We start from the raw sequence: 14,034 nt of genomic DNA on the forward strand, positions 1-14,034 counted from the left end.
TCAGAACTCAAGAAACGGGAGGACAATTCAACAAAACAGGCTTTAATAACAGAAATATTTTCCTTCATCAATTTAAACTGATTTTATGTAGTGTATAAGTAAAAGGAAGTAACCAAAAAAATGTAATTTGTCAGGTTTTCTAGGCCATTTTTTCACAATTTTTCTTGTACCTATTTGGCTCTTTGTTACGAAGATATTTTTGCTCTATAAATCAGCAGCTTAACAAATTATCATCTGTCTCTTGATGTTTAGTCCTATTCTTCCCGTTTGACTAAAACTACACCAATGGTTACAAAAGAAGTTTCACGTAAATCTGTATGGACAGGTAGAAGCTAAAAACTTCAAATATAAGGTTGTCAAAAAAGTCTTGCGGTATTTTTATTGAATTTTCAATTGTTCATAAAATTGGTTATAATAATGCGATTTAAGTCAAATATGCGCCGGTTTGTTCGATGACGAGTTCCCAACGAGATGTCAACTTCATAATGCCCCTCTTATAGAAGCTCGCTTCCCTATTGTAAAAAAACTCGGAGAGCCAATTTTCACAGGACTCTCTTGTGGACAACTTCCGACTACCAAGCTCGTTCGCCATGGACATAAATAGGTGGTAATCACTTGGTGCGAGATCCGGACTATACGGTGGATGCAAAAGAACCTCCCATCCGAGCTCCCGGAGCTTCTGGCGCGTCACCAAAGATGTGTGTGGCCTGGCGTTGTCCTGATGGAAGACAATTCGGCCTCTGTTGATCAAAGATGGCCTCTTCTGCATGAGTGCTGCATTCAAGCAGTACAGGTCCGAATTGAGCGTTTGGCCATAGGGGAGCAGCTTATAGTGGATGATTCCCTGCCAATCCCACCAAACACACAGAAGAACCGTCCTGGCCGTCAATCCAGGCTTGGCCACCGTCTGGGCATCTTCACCGCTTTTCGACCTCGACCGTTTGCACTTCACGTTGTCGTAAGTGACCCACTTTTCATCGCCAGTCACCATCCGCTTCAAAAACGGGTCGATTTTGTTGCGATTCAGAAGCGATTCGCATGCATCCATACGGGCAAAAATGTTTTTTTTTGCGTGAAGTCGTGTGGCACCCATACATCGAGCTTCTTTTTGAATCCAAGCTTCTTCAAATGGCTTATAACGGTTTGATGACTCATGCCCAGCTCTTGGCCGATGCTACGGCTGTTACTATGCCGGTCTCTTTCGATCAATTCAGCGATTTTATCGCAATTTTCGACGACAGGCCTTCCGGACCGTGGCGCATCTTCGATCACCTCTGCACCAGAACGAAAAGGTTGAAACCATCGTTGTGCGGTGGAAATGGAAACTGTATCGGGTCCATAAACTGCACAAATTTTATTGGCAGCATGAGATGCATTTTTGCCTTTATCGTAGTAGTACTGTAAAATATGCCGTATTTTCTCTTTATTTTGCTTATATGAATGACATAAAATAATCTAATTAATTAAAACCATAGTAGAACCACGAAATCTCATAATCCAACTTAAATTATAATATAAAGAAATTAGCAAAATAAAATCGGAAAGTCAACCGGGGGACTAATACTAAAAGGGAAGGTTAAAGGTGCAAAGATATGTATCTAACATTTAAGGGCATATTATTTCATATTTGAAAATATAAATAAGTTATTGCTTACCTTCCTGGCGCTACGTTTGTGGAGTAAGTTGTCAAAAATTCTGAAAGTAAAAGAATAAAACCGTTTCAAAAAATTTAAACATTCATACTTTTTTCAAAATTTTAAAAGAATAACCAATAATTGATGAATTTGATGAATGCAGAAAGATGGTAAATATTTCAAAGTTTTATAGAAAGAAAATTGTACTCAAATCGGAAGAGGAATTTCTGATTTGTTGCAGTTTGAAAATTAATTTTATGATTTTTGAACAAATTTAGGCTTATAGACACGCCCCTTTTGTATGTTTATGCAAGCCTTTCAACAGACATTAGCCTTAAGATTACACAAATATCAAGTCAGTCCATAAGTTCGTGCGTTTTTTAAAGGAGGTTTCAAAATTAATAAAAAAGATGTTTAAAGTTTTTATTAATCAAGAATATATTTTCCTTCATTATTTACAATGTCTTTCCGACTTTTAGGCAAATTTTTAATTCCTTGTCTCAAAAAAATGTTCGTCCTTGGAGCCAAAATGCGCTTCGATATCCCTTTTTATAGCTTCTTTTGAGGAGTAGTTCTTCTTACTCATATGGGATTGAAGTCCCCGGAAAAGGTGATAATCACAAGCTGCAATATGCGGAGAGTATGGTCGATGCGGCAATAGCTCCTATCCGAGCTCGTTCAGCTTGCCTAATGTTTGCCTTGCGGTATGAGGTCTTGCGTTGTCGTGGTGAAACAAAACATTGCGTCTATTCAATAAAGACGGTCGGTTTTTTGTTAAGTGGCTCATTCAGACTTGATACTGATGGGAATAATAATCAGCAGTTATCGTCTGGTTTGGTTCCGGAAGTTCATAATAAACAATACCAGCCATATCCCACCAAATAGACAGGAGAATCTTCTCGGGGTGAAGGCCATCTCTAGGGGTCGGTTCTGGCGAACAGGATTATTGTAAAGGACCCATTTTTTATCACTTGTAACTATGCGGTTCACAAAACTTTAATTTTGAAGTCATTGCAGCAGCTGAGAACACACATTCACTCTCTGCTCAAGGTTGGCGACGGAAAGTCTATGCGAAACCCATTTTCCTAGCTTTGAAACCTTTCCCAACTGAACCAGATGCCTGTGAACTATTACATGCGATGAATTTAACCTCTGAGCTATCATATCGACTGTCAAATTTGGCTCAGCTTCCACGAGTTTGAGCAAGGTGTCGGAGTTAAAGACTTCAGGACGACCACCGCACGGGGCATTCTGCACGTCGCAGTTACCACTTCGGAGTTTCGACAACCACTTTTGGGCAGTCCTTACACTCATCCTTTAACTACCGGTATCCTCTCTGTGAACAGTGTTTATTTCTGCAGTAGCAGTTGTTGCATTTTTACCACTTTTATAAAAAAAAAAATTCAAAATATGCGTCTTATACGCGTTCGAAGATTCCATTTTATTTTTTAACAACTCGTGCTTCTATCCGCGATTAAAATCACTTGTTGAATACAAAGAGTCCTTGCGTCTCGGACAACACGTCATTGTTGGCAACCGCGAATTTGTAGCGGTGAAGGGTTTTGTTTATCTGGGAACCAGAGCTACAGCTAGAACGACGACAACCTAGAGATTAAACGAAGGGTAACTCTTACCAATAAGTGTTACTTTGGGTTCAGTAGATAATTGAGAAATAGAACCCTCTCTCGAAAAACGAAAACAACGCTGTACAAAAGCCTAATCATCCCCGTTCTTGTATATGGCGCAGAAGCGTGGACGATGACGACAACTTAGAGGGAGTACTGGGAGCGTTCGAGAGAAAAATTCTCCTAAACATCTTTGGTCCGCCTCGCGTAGGCAAAAATTAGTTCCGTATCCGATGGAGCAGCGAGCTGTATGAGCCATACGAAGAGGTGGACGTGGTCAAGCGTATCAAAATACAACAGCTGTACTGGCTTGGCCATATCTCGAGGATGAGCGAAAGTGCTCCGGCACGGCAGTTCTTCGAGAGGGAACCCATTAGTGGACGACGAGTAGGAGGAAGACCTAATCTTATATTGGGGGGATCAAGTGAGGCATAACCTGGCAGTAACCAACTGGCGCCAACAAGCAGCGAACTGAGATAGATGATGCAATGTTTTAGATTGGGCCAAAGCCGACATACGGTTGTAGTGCCACCTAAGTAAGTAAACCGAAATAAGATAAAAATGAAAATGTTCCACTAAAAATTTACAGCATTCAGTTAAACAAAAAAGTGGGTTTACCCAAATGACCAGAGGGCACCGAGTAAGAACTCAATTTAAGCCGTTTGGTGTTGTAAGAAAAATATTTGTGAGACCAAAAACTGGTTGACTCCCCTTGTGTTGTGCTGAACGCGGCAATATTTTGAAATCGGAGCTGATGTACCCTTAAAAAAAATCATGAAATATTAAATACCCAATTCAAAATTTCTGTGCACAAAAATTGCCCCCTTTTGTCTAGAAATGCTCATTTCAGTGTCCAGTGCAATAGCCAGCAGCAGCAGGTGTGCGCCAAAAAGAAGCAATAACGGTGTGCTCATGATAAACATATGCACACACACATACGTACCTGCACATATCCTGCTTCACATACACAATACACATATAGACACACCCATACCAGTGTTGTACCTTAAACGTTGCCAGGCGAGTATTTGGTTTTATTGGTCCAACGGTCGAGGACGACCAGCAGTTGGCCGAAAAGGACATGTGTGCTGTATGTCGCCGATAAGGACATTTCCATGTAATCATGGATGAATAATTGGATTTTGAATCTCAGCTGGTGACTGAAATAGACACATGCTGGCACTTGGCTTCTGTTGAATTGCGCATACTTACTTACATACACAGATACACGTGGGCATGCCGTAATTGAAGGTATCTATTTGCGTTGGAGAAATGAGTACTATTGCATGTATTAGGCTTGCTTAAATTTGAGAAGACATTAATATTGAAAACCAAAAAAAAAAAAAAATATTAGCAACAGAAAGAAAATTATTTGAAAGTAGTAATGTGTGCGTATGCATGTGTATATGAGTTGGTCTCATATGTAAGCGATCAATTTTTGTGTGTTGTAATCTTTCATCCAAAAATTGATTAGTTACCATCCTTTCTCTTTAAATACGAATATTGGTAGAATGATAGATTGATGTATTATTACATTGTATTGTCTGCTCTATTGTGAGATTGATGTGTAGCATAAATTTTGTTACAAAAAATTTGAATTCGAAGCGTATTCACATTGATGGCACTTGGCAATGGCTTGGTAAGCGAAAGAAAAGGTACAATTATTTAATCACAACAAATCCTTAAAATAATGCTGTGATTACCATGAGCAACCTATTGTCAATTGGCTACTGAATGCGGGTAATACGATGAGTATAGTAAAATTTGAAGCCCAAGTTATCCCGGCTGTCATTCTTAGAACATTTAGGGGATCTCTAGCTCTGGAGGTTAAAATTTATTATGGGGTGACTTATGTAGAGAGAAGGGAGAGAGGACAGAGCGGGAAAGGGGAAGTAGGCGAGAGAAGGGAGAGAGCATGGCAGGAGTAGCGAAATATCATCGAGAAAAAAGATGAAGTGAAAGAAAGAAGTGCCTGTTGATTACCTTTTAGTGGTAGTTTAGTTTATGTATCGAGCTCAGTGTTGCGCCCATTTGGTTTGTAGGCGCACGTCAAATCAACTATGGACTTCATACGCCTCATATGACAATTATGTGAGCGGACTCATCAAGCCACGGTGCATCATGAACCTCTTATAAAGGAGCTTTCAAAAGTGTGGCCCAGTTGTCTGCAGTGAATAATGCTTAAGTGGTACCCTTTTTTCCTGTCGTCTTTGACATTTGCCAAGTACACAGATGCACAATTTTAAACGATAGAACAATGCGTTCCAATTATTCAAACTTATTATGAAAATTACCGATTTTTAATGTGTTTAGGGATAGTCAGTAAAAAAAAATTAAATTTTCTTTGCTGTTTATTGAAGTATAATATCTTAAAATATTGTGTGAAAACTTCAACATTTAGCAAAACTATGTTTTTGAACTGGTGATCACTGTAACTTGAAAACCGCTTCGTAGATCTCAAGAAAATTTATACCGCTTTTGAAAAACATAAAAAACTCGTGCCTGATCAAAGAATTTTTTTTTTCTGAAATTTCGATTTTTTTATAACAATTAATTGTCGGGTTTTTATCCGAAAATCTGAAAAATATTTCCTGAGGCCGCCATATTGTTAATTTTGAAAAAGCTTCGATCCGCACAAGATTATCTATTAATAAATGTAATTTTTCTTGTCCGATTGGTTTTAGCTGAATCTCCAAGGACTTGTGACGATCATCGCAACGGACTTCTGGAAAAACGGGCTCCACACAAACACAACCAATTTATACAATTATTAATTTTTTTTTAAATTTTGCTAAAGTTAAGTAGAAACATGATGTATTAATGCTATAATATATTTTAATTTTTGTAAAATAAAGTAATTGACTAGCAAAAAAAAAATTATTGAAAATCATCATTTTTTCAGGCCTTTAAGGGGGGAGTCTGCTTTAGAGTCTTCAAAAAATCGATTTTTTTTTTTTTTGCATAAATGTCTTCCCAAATTATCCAAGAATGTGTCCTCAAAATTTCAGAAGCAAATTAAAAATATTTTGGGAGTTACAGAAGAAATTGTGAGCAAGCGTCGAGCAGGTATACGAGCGGCCCGATCGTTCGAAGTGCGATTTCTCGGTTTTTTATTTTTGCGATTTTTCCTAACTGAGGGGAAAGATAGGGAAAAAGTTAAACGTCCTATCGAAACGAGATAACATTGATTGTATTCGGAATTAAATTCTCTTCTACTTGAACCTTAAAAACCTTAAGAAAGTTATGATTAACCCACTTTTTAAACAATCTAAAGTGAATTTGTTTTTCCAAAAAAATGATTTTTTTTTTATTTTTTTAATTAGCGAATAATTGTTGAATTTCTCACTTTTTTTTAATTTTCTTGGTTTAACTAGAGCTATACTATACTAAAATAATTTTTTTTTGGGTTTTTGGTTTCTAATGAAAATTGCGACCTGCATCTTTCCTGCCGCTCGACACATGCACACTCGAGGCGCCTCGGCAAAATGCTTGTACCAGGCATAATATGACATATATTTTAATGAAAAAATTTCAAAAGACTGCTAAAATATATAACAATAAAACTTGAAAGCTTCGTTTCAATCGAATCTTTGTTTCCTTCCCAAAAAAATCCACGAAAAAATCGATTTTCTGAAGCCTCTAAAGCAGGCTCCCCCTTTAAAACCGTGATTTTTTTATGGAAATAATCGTCAATGCATGAGTATGCAGTTTTATAGTCCATTGAATTTTAGTATAACGAAGTTAATGTTTCAAGCGACTATAAAATGCCGTTGATTTTTGACAAATTTTTTCGTCGACGATGCTAAAGACTGCATACCTAGAAAAAAGTTGAAAGATCAAAAGAAGTTTTGACAACTTTTTGATAAAATTTGAAACTTCACGTTATACGGATTTTTGGGTAGTATGAACTATTTCGTTTATAAGAAAAGAGTGGTGTACATATTATTTTGCAACAGGAAGAAGAAATCGTAGGAGTTAGCAGCGGAATTAGCAGCAGTTAGGCGCAAGTGCATGGCTATAATTCTTCATAAGCGGTTCACCTATATCCCTTTGATCTGCATTTTAGTAGCGAAGAGGCAATTTAGAGGAAGTTTTGTGTGATGATGCGATGACTTTTCTAGCACAATAGTGAAAAGGTTTTCGAGGTCTGTCCAAGACAAATCTGTTAACCGGCTCTCCGCGAATTTGAAAGAATCAGCTGATTGGCTGACATAACCGGGGCCATGAGAGCGATTTGTTAACGAAAAAACAGAGACACAAAAAAAAAATCAACACAGTCTACGATCACGCTGCTTCGTTGCCGTCTGAACCATAGATAACTAGATGTGAAACTTATTCATTTTGAGAGAGAGCGCGCCCATGAGGACGTTTAAAAACTTGGCAGCACTCACACACTATGGGATTTTGAACAGCTGATAGGCGAAATGGCAGACTGCCAGAAGAAACGCGCCAAAAATAATAGACGAAAACAGTTCGTTTTTGCTTAATGGAGAAATGACGTGTTGAAATGTTTATAATTATTTGTCTTAAAATTAATTCAATTGAAATGTAATAATTTGAATTTAAGTGAGTTTGTAGAATCCAAAGCTCGTTATATCCTTTTCGACTTCTACTTTTAATTAGTCTTATGTACATAATGTTTTATTGAAAACTGTGTGTTGGTTTATGTAAATTTGTATATACGTAAATATTCTATGGTTGAAAAGCGTGGGTAAGGGAACTGAATTTCTGTTTGAGATATTTTACAAAAATTAAAGGTAATCTGCTTTAACTTATTCTATTCGTTGTTTGAGTTTTTTTTTTCTGTGTTATACTAAAAAATCGCCAGTATTTGTGTTTCAATGATAATAACAAATATTATTTTCAATATGTATTATGGGCCGCCCTTAATTTCTACCAAAAAATTCATAATTCTCGCTTTGCAATGTGATAAGGAACTGAGGAACGGACGGAAGACATTTTTGCATATGGAGAAAAAAAAATATCAAAAATCAATGAATTTCGACCTAGTTCAAATTTGTGCTTTATAACATTGAATTTCAATGGGCCATAAAACTGCGTACTAAAATTTTTATTTTTTAAATTCTGATTACAAACTTTGAGATTTTGGTGAAAACTGGTCAAATATTTATAGGTCTTTTACAGTAGTTTCAAACCTTTACTCATACAATATTTATTGTAATAAAAAATAAATATAAATTAGAAAAATAAAAGAAAAGTAGTCAAAACTGGTCAAAATGCCAAGTATCTTTAATTTTGTTGTTGGGTGTATGTGTGTCGATATGTATGTCGACATGCATGCCTGCATGCTTGTGTCCAATTGCAATTATTGTTTTTGAAAAATATGCTCTTTTGTGTATGTGTAATTAACACAATTTGATTGCATTTAATTTTTTTTTTTTTTTTTCAAACAGCAAAACAGCAGCAAATTTACCTCATTGGCTCGATGCGTGGCGAATACTAATTTGCGGATAAAAGTATTTGTGCGTAATTTGAAAATCTTCATTACAATAGCCTATAGCACGATAAGCGAGCCGTTCTGTAAACTATGTAAATACATATATACATACATATAAACATATAAGTACATGTGAACCCGGTAAGCAAAGCCGGGCGAGTTTTTGTCGGACTCTCTTCTGCAATTTTAGCTACTTTTCGCTTTCGCGAGTTAGTGCATATCTTAAACCATTTGAAATTACCGGAAAATTTGGTTTGGCAATTATGGAGTAGTTGCAGGTCTAGTCTGAGGAATAATCAAGTGTCTTAGGTCTACTGCCCACCAGAGTTGAATTTCCACAATTCCTTATTTTACTCAGGGTGGCAACTACGGATGGCATCTCGTTTAGTAGGGAATACAAATGTTTAAAGTATTTTCGATTTTTAGGGGAATGTGACCCTGAAAAGCTTTTTCTGTTCGACTAACCAAGTTATCGATTTTTCCTTTTCATGATTAGGCTGATTATTTCGAAGGATTGGCACAGTTCTTTGACTACCAATTTTTCAAAAAGGCTCTGGCTATAAATGTTTTATGGTCTACCAGCTACCGTGCAAATTCCAGTGGCCTACAGCCCAGACGTGTGAATTATAAGCCTGAGAGGTTCAGCTGCCGCGCTCCAACTCAATCGAAAGTTTTGACTAGTTTGGAGTAAACCAACCACCAGTGATGCTAATGAAAATTGTATTGCGCAGCTATTTGAAATGTACTAATTCGTTCTTAGCACTTAGAAATTACTTCTAAGTTCTCTACAAACTCTTCAAATATCTAATACTTCTGCCTGGAAATTGCTGAGTTTAGTAGATTGGGACGGAGATAGGGACAGAACAAGTCAAAAAAAGAGATAGAGAGAGATAGGGAGAAAGATATACATACATATAGAGAGAGAGGAGAAAGATAGAGATAGATACAGAGCAATAATGACAGAAAGAAGATTGCGCCCAACAGAGCGTACGTGACGTCACGTTTGCTGAGTTGTGCAGTATTGCCAACCATTTGCTCTTCCCAATAAATTTAGTACTTTTTTATACCGAAAATGCGAACATTTTGAAGTTTCGTGTTTGTTTCTTTTTTTTTAATTTAAAGCTACCGAAACTTTAGGTTAAAACACAAACTATATTATTAAACAAAAAAAGGTTAAAAAAGGTCACTCTGAGAAGATTTTATTGCTAATGAACATTTTTTTTTATAAAATTTGATAATTTGAAAGTGCAAATTTAATTTTTGGCTCCATTTAAGGTTATGCAAAAATATCAACTCTTCTTAAGATTGAAAAACTTTTTACACATTCTAAAAGGCCTTTGAATTTATTGAATGCGAATTAAAACCATAGAGGTGTAATCGTTTCTTCCGGTCATCAATCCTTAGTGAGACAAAGGACATTAAGAGTTATATTCATTGTAAAAATAAACAAGAAAATACCAGAAAATACTAAAGAAACCATACTGACATTTTTACGAAAAGAGTACCTTATCTAGTTACATAACTTCAAATATAGCAAAAAAGTCGTTCCCTTAACAAAAGAGTCTCGCTTAACAAAAAAACCTCATAAATTAAATTGAACATAAGCATAACACATTTATTTAAAAAAACGCACATTTTAAAGACAATTTGTCACGCATACAAAGTTCTTTAAGTGATTCAATAAAAATTTGTTGGGTTATTTTCTTTGAATGGGCATTTTAGTGCGTTTTTATATCCAAAGCTAGGCAACACTGCAGTAGCGAGAGAGAGATTTTATTGCCGAAAGCAGAAGAACACCAACAACACCTACAATCGCGGGCAATGCCACCAGATGTTAAAAAAAAGTAAAGCTAAATAAAACTGAGTGAATTATTTAAATAATTATTAAAAAATGTATATTTCACAAAATTATAAACATGACATTTTAAATTGAACAGCTAGAAAAATGTCATGAAGAAAGAACTAAAACTCCGAGACTAAATAACAAAAAAAAAATGCTAAATCAAGTTACGAAAATGGTAATCTGGCCATACTGGAGCTAAAATCACGTAACTAGTTGTCAAATTCGCTGAGCGCAAAGTAACGGGCCTACGATAGGCGCCATCTCATTATTCTTTCCATCATGGATACAGAGCAACAGAGAAGGAAAAGGGAAAGAGAGAGGGAGGGAGAAAGAGAGAGGAGAAGAATAGAGAAAAAAAAAGAAGAATATCTGGAGAGGGAGGAAGATTTATATATATATATATATAGAGAGAGAGAGAGAGAGAGAGAGAGGAGAAAGATAGAGATAGATAGAGAGCGACATAATCTCCATAGATGGAGAGAGAAAGAAAGAGGAAGGGAGAAAGAGAGAGAAGAAGAAAGAGAAAAAGAAGAAGAATGACAGGGAGAGAGAGAAAGATTTATATATATATATAGAGAGAGAGAGGAGAAAGATAGAGAGAAGGAGTGAGAAAGAGAAAGATGAAGAATAGAGAGAAGAAGAAGAATGACAGGGAGAGGGAGAAAGATTTATATAAAAATATATATATATATAGAGAGAGAGAGAGGAGAAAGATAGAGATAGATAGAGGGCGATAGAGAAGGCTGAATATAAAGCTCCTCTTAAAACATTTTTCTACATTGCTGGGAGTCACAGGAATAGAAGAAATTACATCCCGATAACTAAGACTATCTCAAATTTCTCATAGAATCAAGTTTCAATTTAAAAACTCAGAACGGTAGCTCTTCAAAAGCACTTCTTAAAAGGAAGCTTCATTTAAAGTGATGAAGGAAGAAGTTTGGCTCCATGTCTCATTCCAACCTAGAAATCTGTAGGTACTGTAGTTAGCGACAAACTCGAAGCTTGGAAGGAATCTTTTCAAGAAATTTCTTTAATATTTGTTGCCGCCCTGTACCATATCCAACAAGAAACTGCACTGATTGCGATTGCTAGACGTAGTCCATCGCCAGATTGGTCACACACTTCGCAAGCCCATGAACCATATCGTAAGGCAGGCACTACGTGTGGAGTTCCCATAATTCTTGACGATCTGGTGCTCCACCGGCGAACACTTGGCGCAGAACCATCGATAAGAAACTGGACACCGCAAGCTACAACTGGAATGATTTTTGCCGTGCAGTACCTAATGGAGTGAGATGTGGATCTATTATGCAGACGCTATGCCGCACGAGGATATCTGATAACAGCAAATAAGGTACTAGGAAAACGGTTCAACGATGCACGATGCCTCCAAATAGGGATTTTAGTAGGGACGATGTTTCCAATAAGGATTACAGTCCAAGCAACGTGGGCATACCGGCGGCCGCCGTAGCCGAATGGGTTGGTGCGTGATTACCATTCGCAATTCACAGAGAGGTCGTTGGTTCGAATCTCGGTGAAAGCAAAATTAAAAAAAAAAAACATTTTTCTAATAGCGGTCGCCCCTCGGCAGGCAATGGCAAACCTCCGAGTGTATTTCTGCCATGAAAAAGCTCCTCATAAAATGTCTGCCATTCGGAGTCGGCTTGAAACTGTAGGTCCCTCCATTTGTGGAACAACATCAAGACGCACACCACAAATAGGAGGAGGAGCTCGGCCAAACACCTAACAGAAGTGTACGCGCCAATTATTTATTTATTTTTATTTAAAGTGGGCATACCGCTACAACTTGGATGATACGTGAAGTAGTTTAATACTCCTAAGAACCGCTTAGAAATTCCTCAGAAACCGCATACAAATCACATAATAATTTTGACTGTCAGGTAAATAAAAACTTAAACGACTTTTGTTTCCTAAAATTTCTCAAAGACGGCTTCAGCTATAAGCTATAAAAAGAGCTCTTATAATAACTAACCAAGAATGTAAGATTTGTCGTGATGCATCCTCAGCAACTCGCAAAACCTACCATTTTTCATTTTAGCAAACATCATCTTAAGTCAAGTAACCTATGGATTCCTATCGGATAACTAGTAAGAGTTAAAGAATTTTCTAAGTAAGTACTAGAAGTCACTCATATATTCCCCGAAAAGAACCTCTTAAACCGCCTTTTTCCCCCTTTGGACTTCTTCAGTTCAAATATATAGTTCTTCAAAATAGTTATGCAGCATACCTCTTAGATACCTCAGAGAAAAGCTTTAAATCGTGCATATGACGTTTTGTGAAACTGCTCTTCTCGCTTGAAAAGCTATTACTATAACATAATGAAATAAAATGATGAGATGAAACAGTTGATATCAGGTGAAAACATAGTGCGTTTCGCTAAAACTCAGTGGGTGAGATGGGTTGCACACCTACTCAGGATGAACGACAGCAGAATTACGAAAAATGCCTTCAATTCTCTCTCTGGTCAGTAAAAAGCGTGGACGACCGCCAAGAAGACGACCAAACGATGTTTATGCAGATGTACACCTTATAAATGCTGGGAGAAGCAACCCAATGAGAGCCCGAGAGCGCGTACAGAGCCCGAGCTGTGATTGCTATCATAATGTTGCCTATTGTGTTATAGTCTATAACAAATAGATTCACAATTGATTTAGAAAAGTTATGCAGTCATTCCCAGACCTCTATGTCATTATATATGACGGGATAGGTTAAGGTGGCCGCCACTTTTCACACCCTCTAGAGTCAAAGGACAAATGAGGTGGCCTCTGGTGCCAGTAAATTCATTCCTTGAAACGATATCGCAGCTGTATTTCACTGCTCTTCAGAGCGATGTAGATTTAACGCTACGCAACTTGAGTTCAGCCCATAAGTCAAACCTGCCTGAACTAAGCGACTTTTCCATATTTTTCACATATAGTGGGTGTGGAACTTTTATAAGGCTTGTAAGAAAACCCGTTTATTATCAAAGTCAAACCGTGGCAAGCCGGACGTATTACTAAAAAAATTCAACAAACTGTAAATTGTTTGTGTACTTTAGAAAGCTTAACGCTTTAAGAGTATAAAAACACAAAGATGATGAATTAAATCTGTAGGTGAGGTTGGAAATGAACTTAAAAATGCGCATAAAAATATGACGAAATTTTCATTACTCAAAATTCATTAGTTTCTGCCGAAAATGTAAACTTTAAAGCTTTCGAGGCTTTCTGTTTACTCATCTTAAAATTAAATTTTGAAAACTTTCACGTAGTTTGACATCAGCAACCCCAGATCTCAGTTTTCATACAGGGCAACATGCAAGTTTTCTTATTTGGTTCTCCCACTGAGAGTTAGCATTCTAATTCTAGCTGCTTTCGATTCACCAACCACTTAGCGAGTAGTCAATAAAACCAAAAACTTCGCTTGCATCCAATCTTGCTTATGAATTATTTTTGTTTTGATGAACTGTTCCGTAAA

The sequence above is a fragment of the Anastrepha obliqua genome, chromosome 5 (assembly GCF_027943255.1).
Source record: "Anastrepha obliqua isolate idAnaObli1 chromosome 5, idAnaObli1_1.0, whole genome shotgun sequence".
In the NCBI taxonomy this organism is placed as follows: Eukaryota; Metazoa; Arthropoda; class Insecta; order Diptera; family Tephritidae; genus Anastrepha; species Anastrepha obliqua.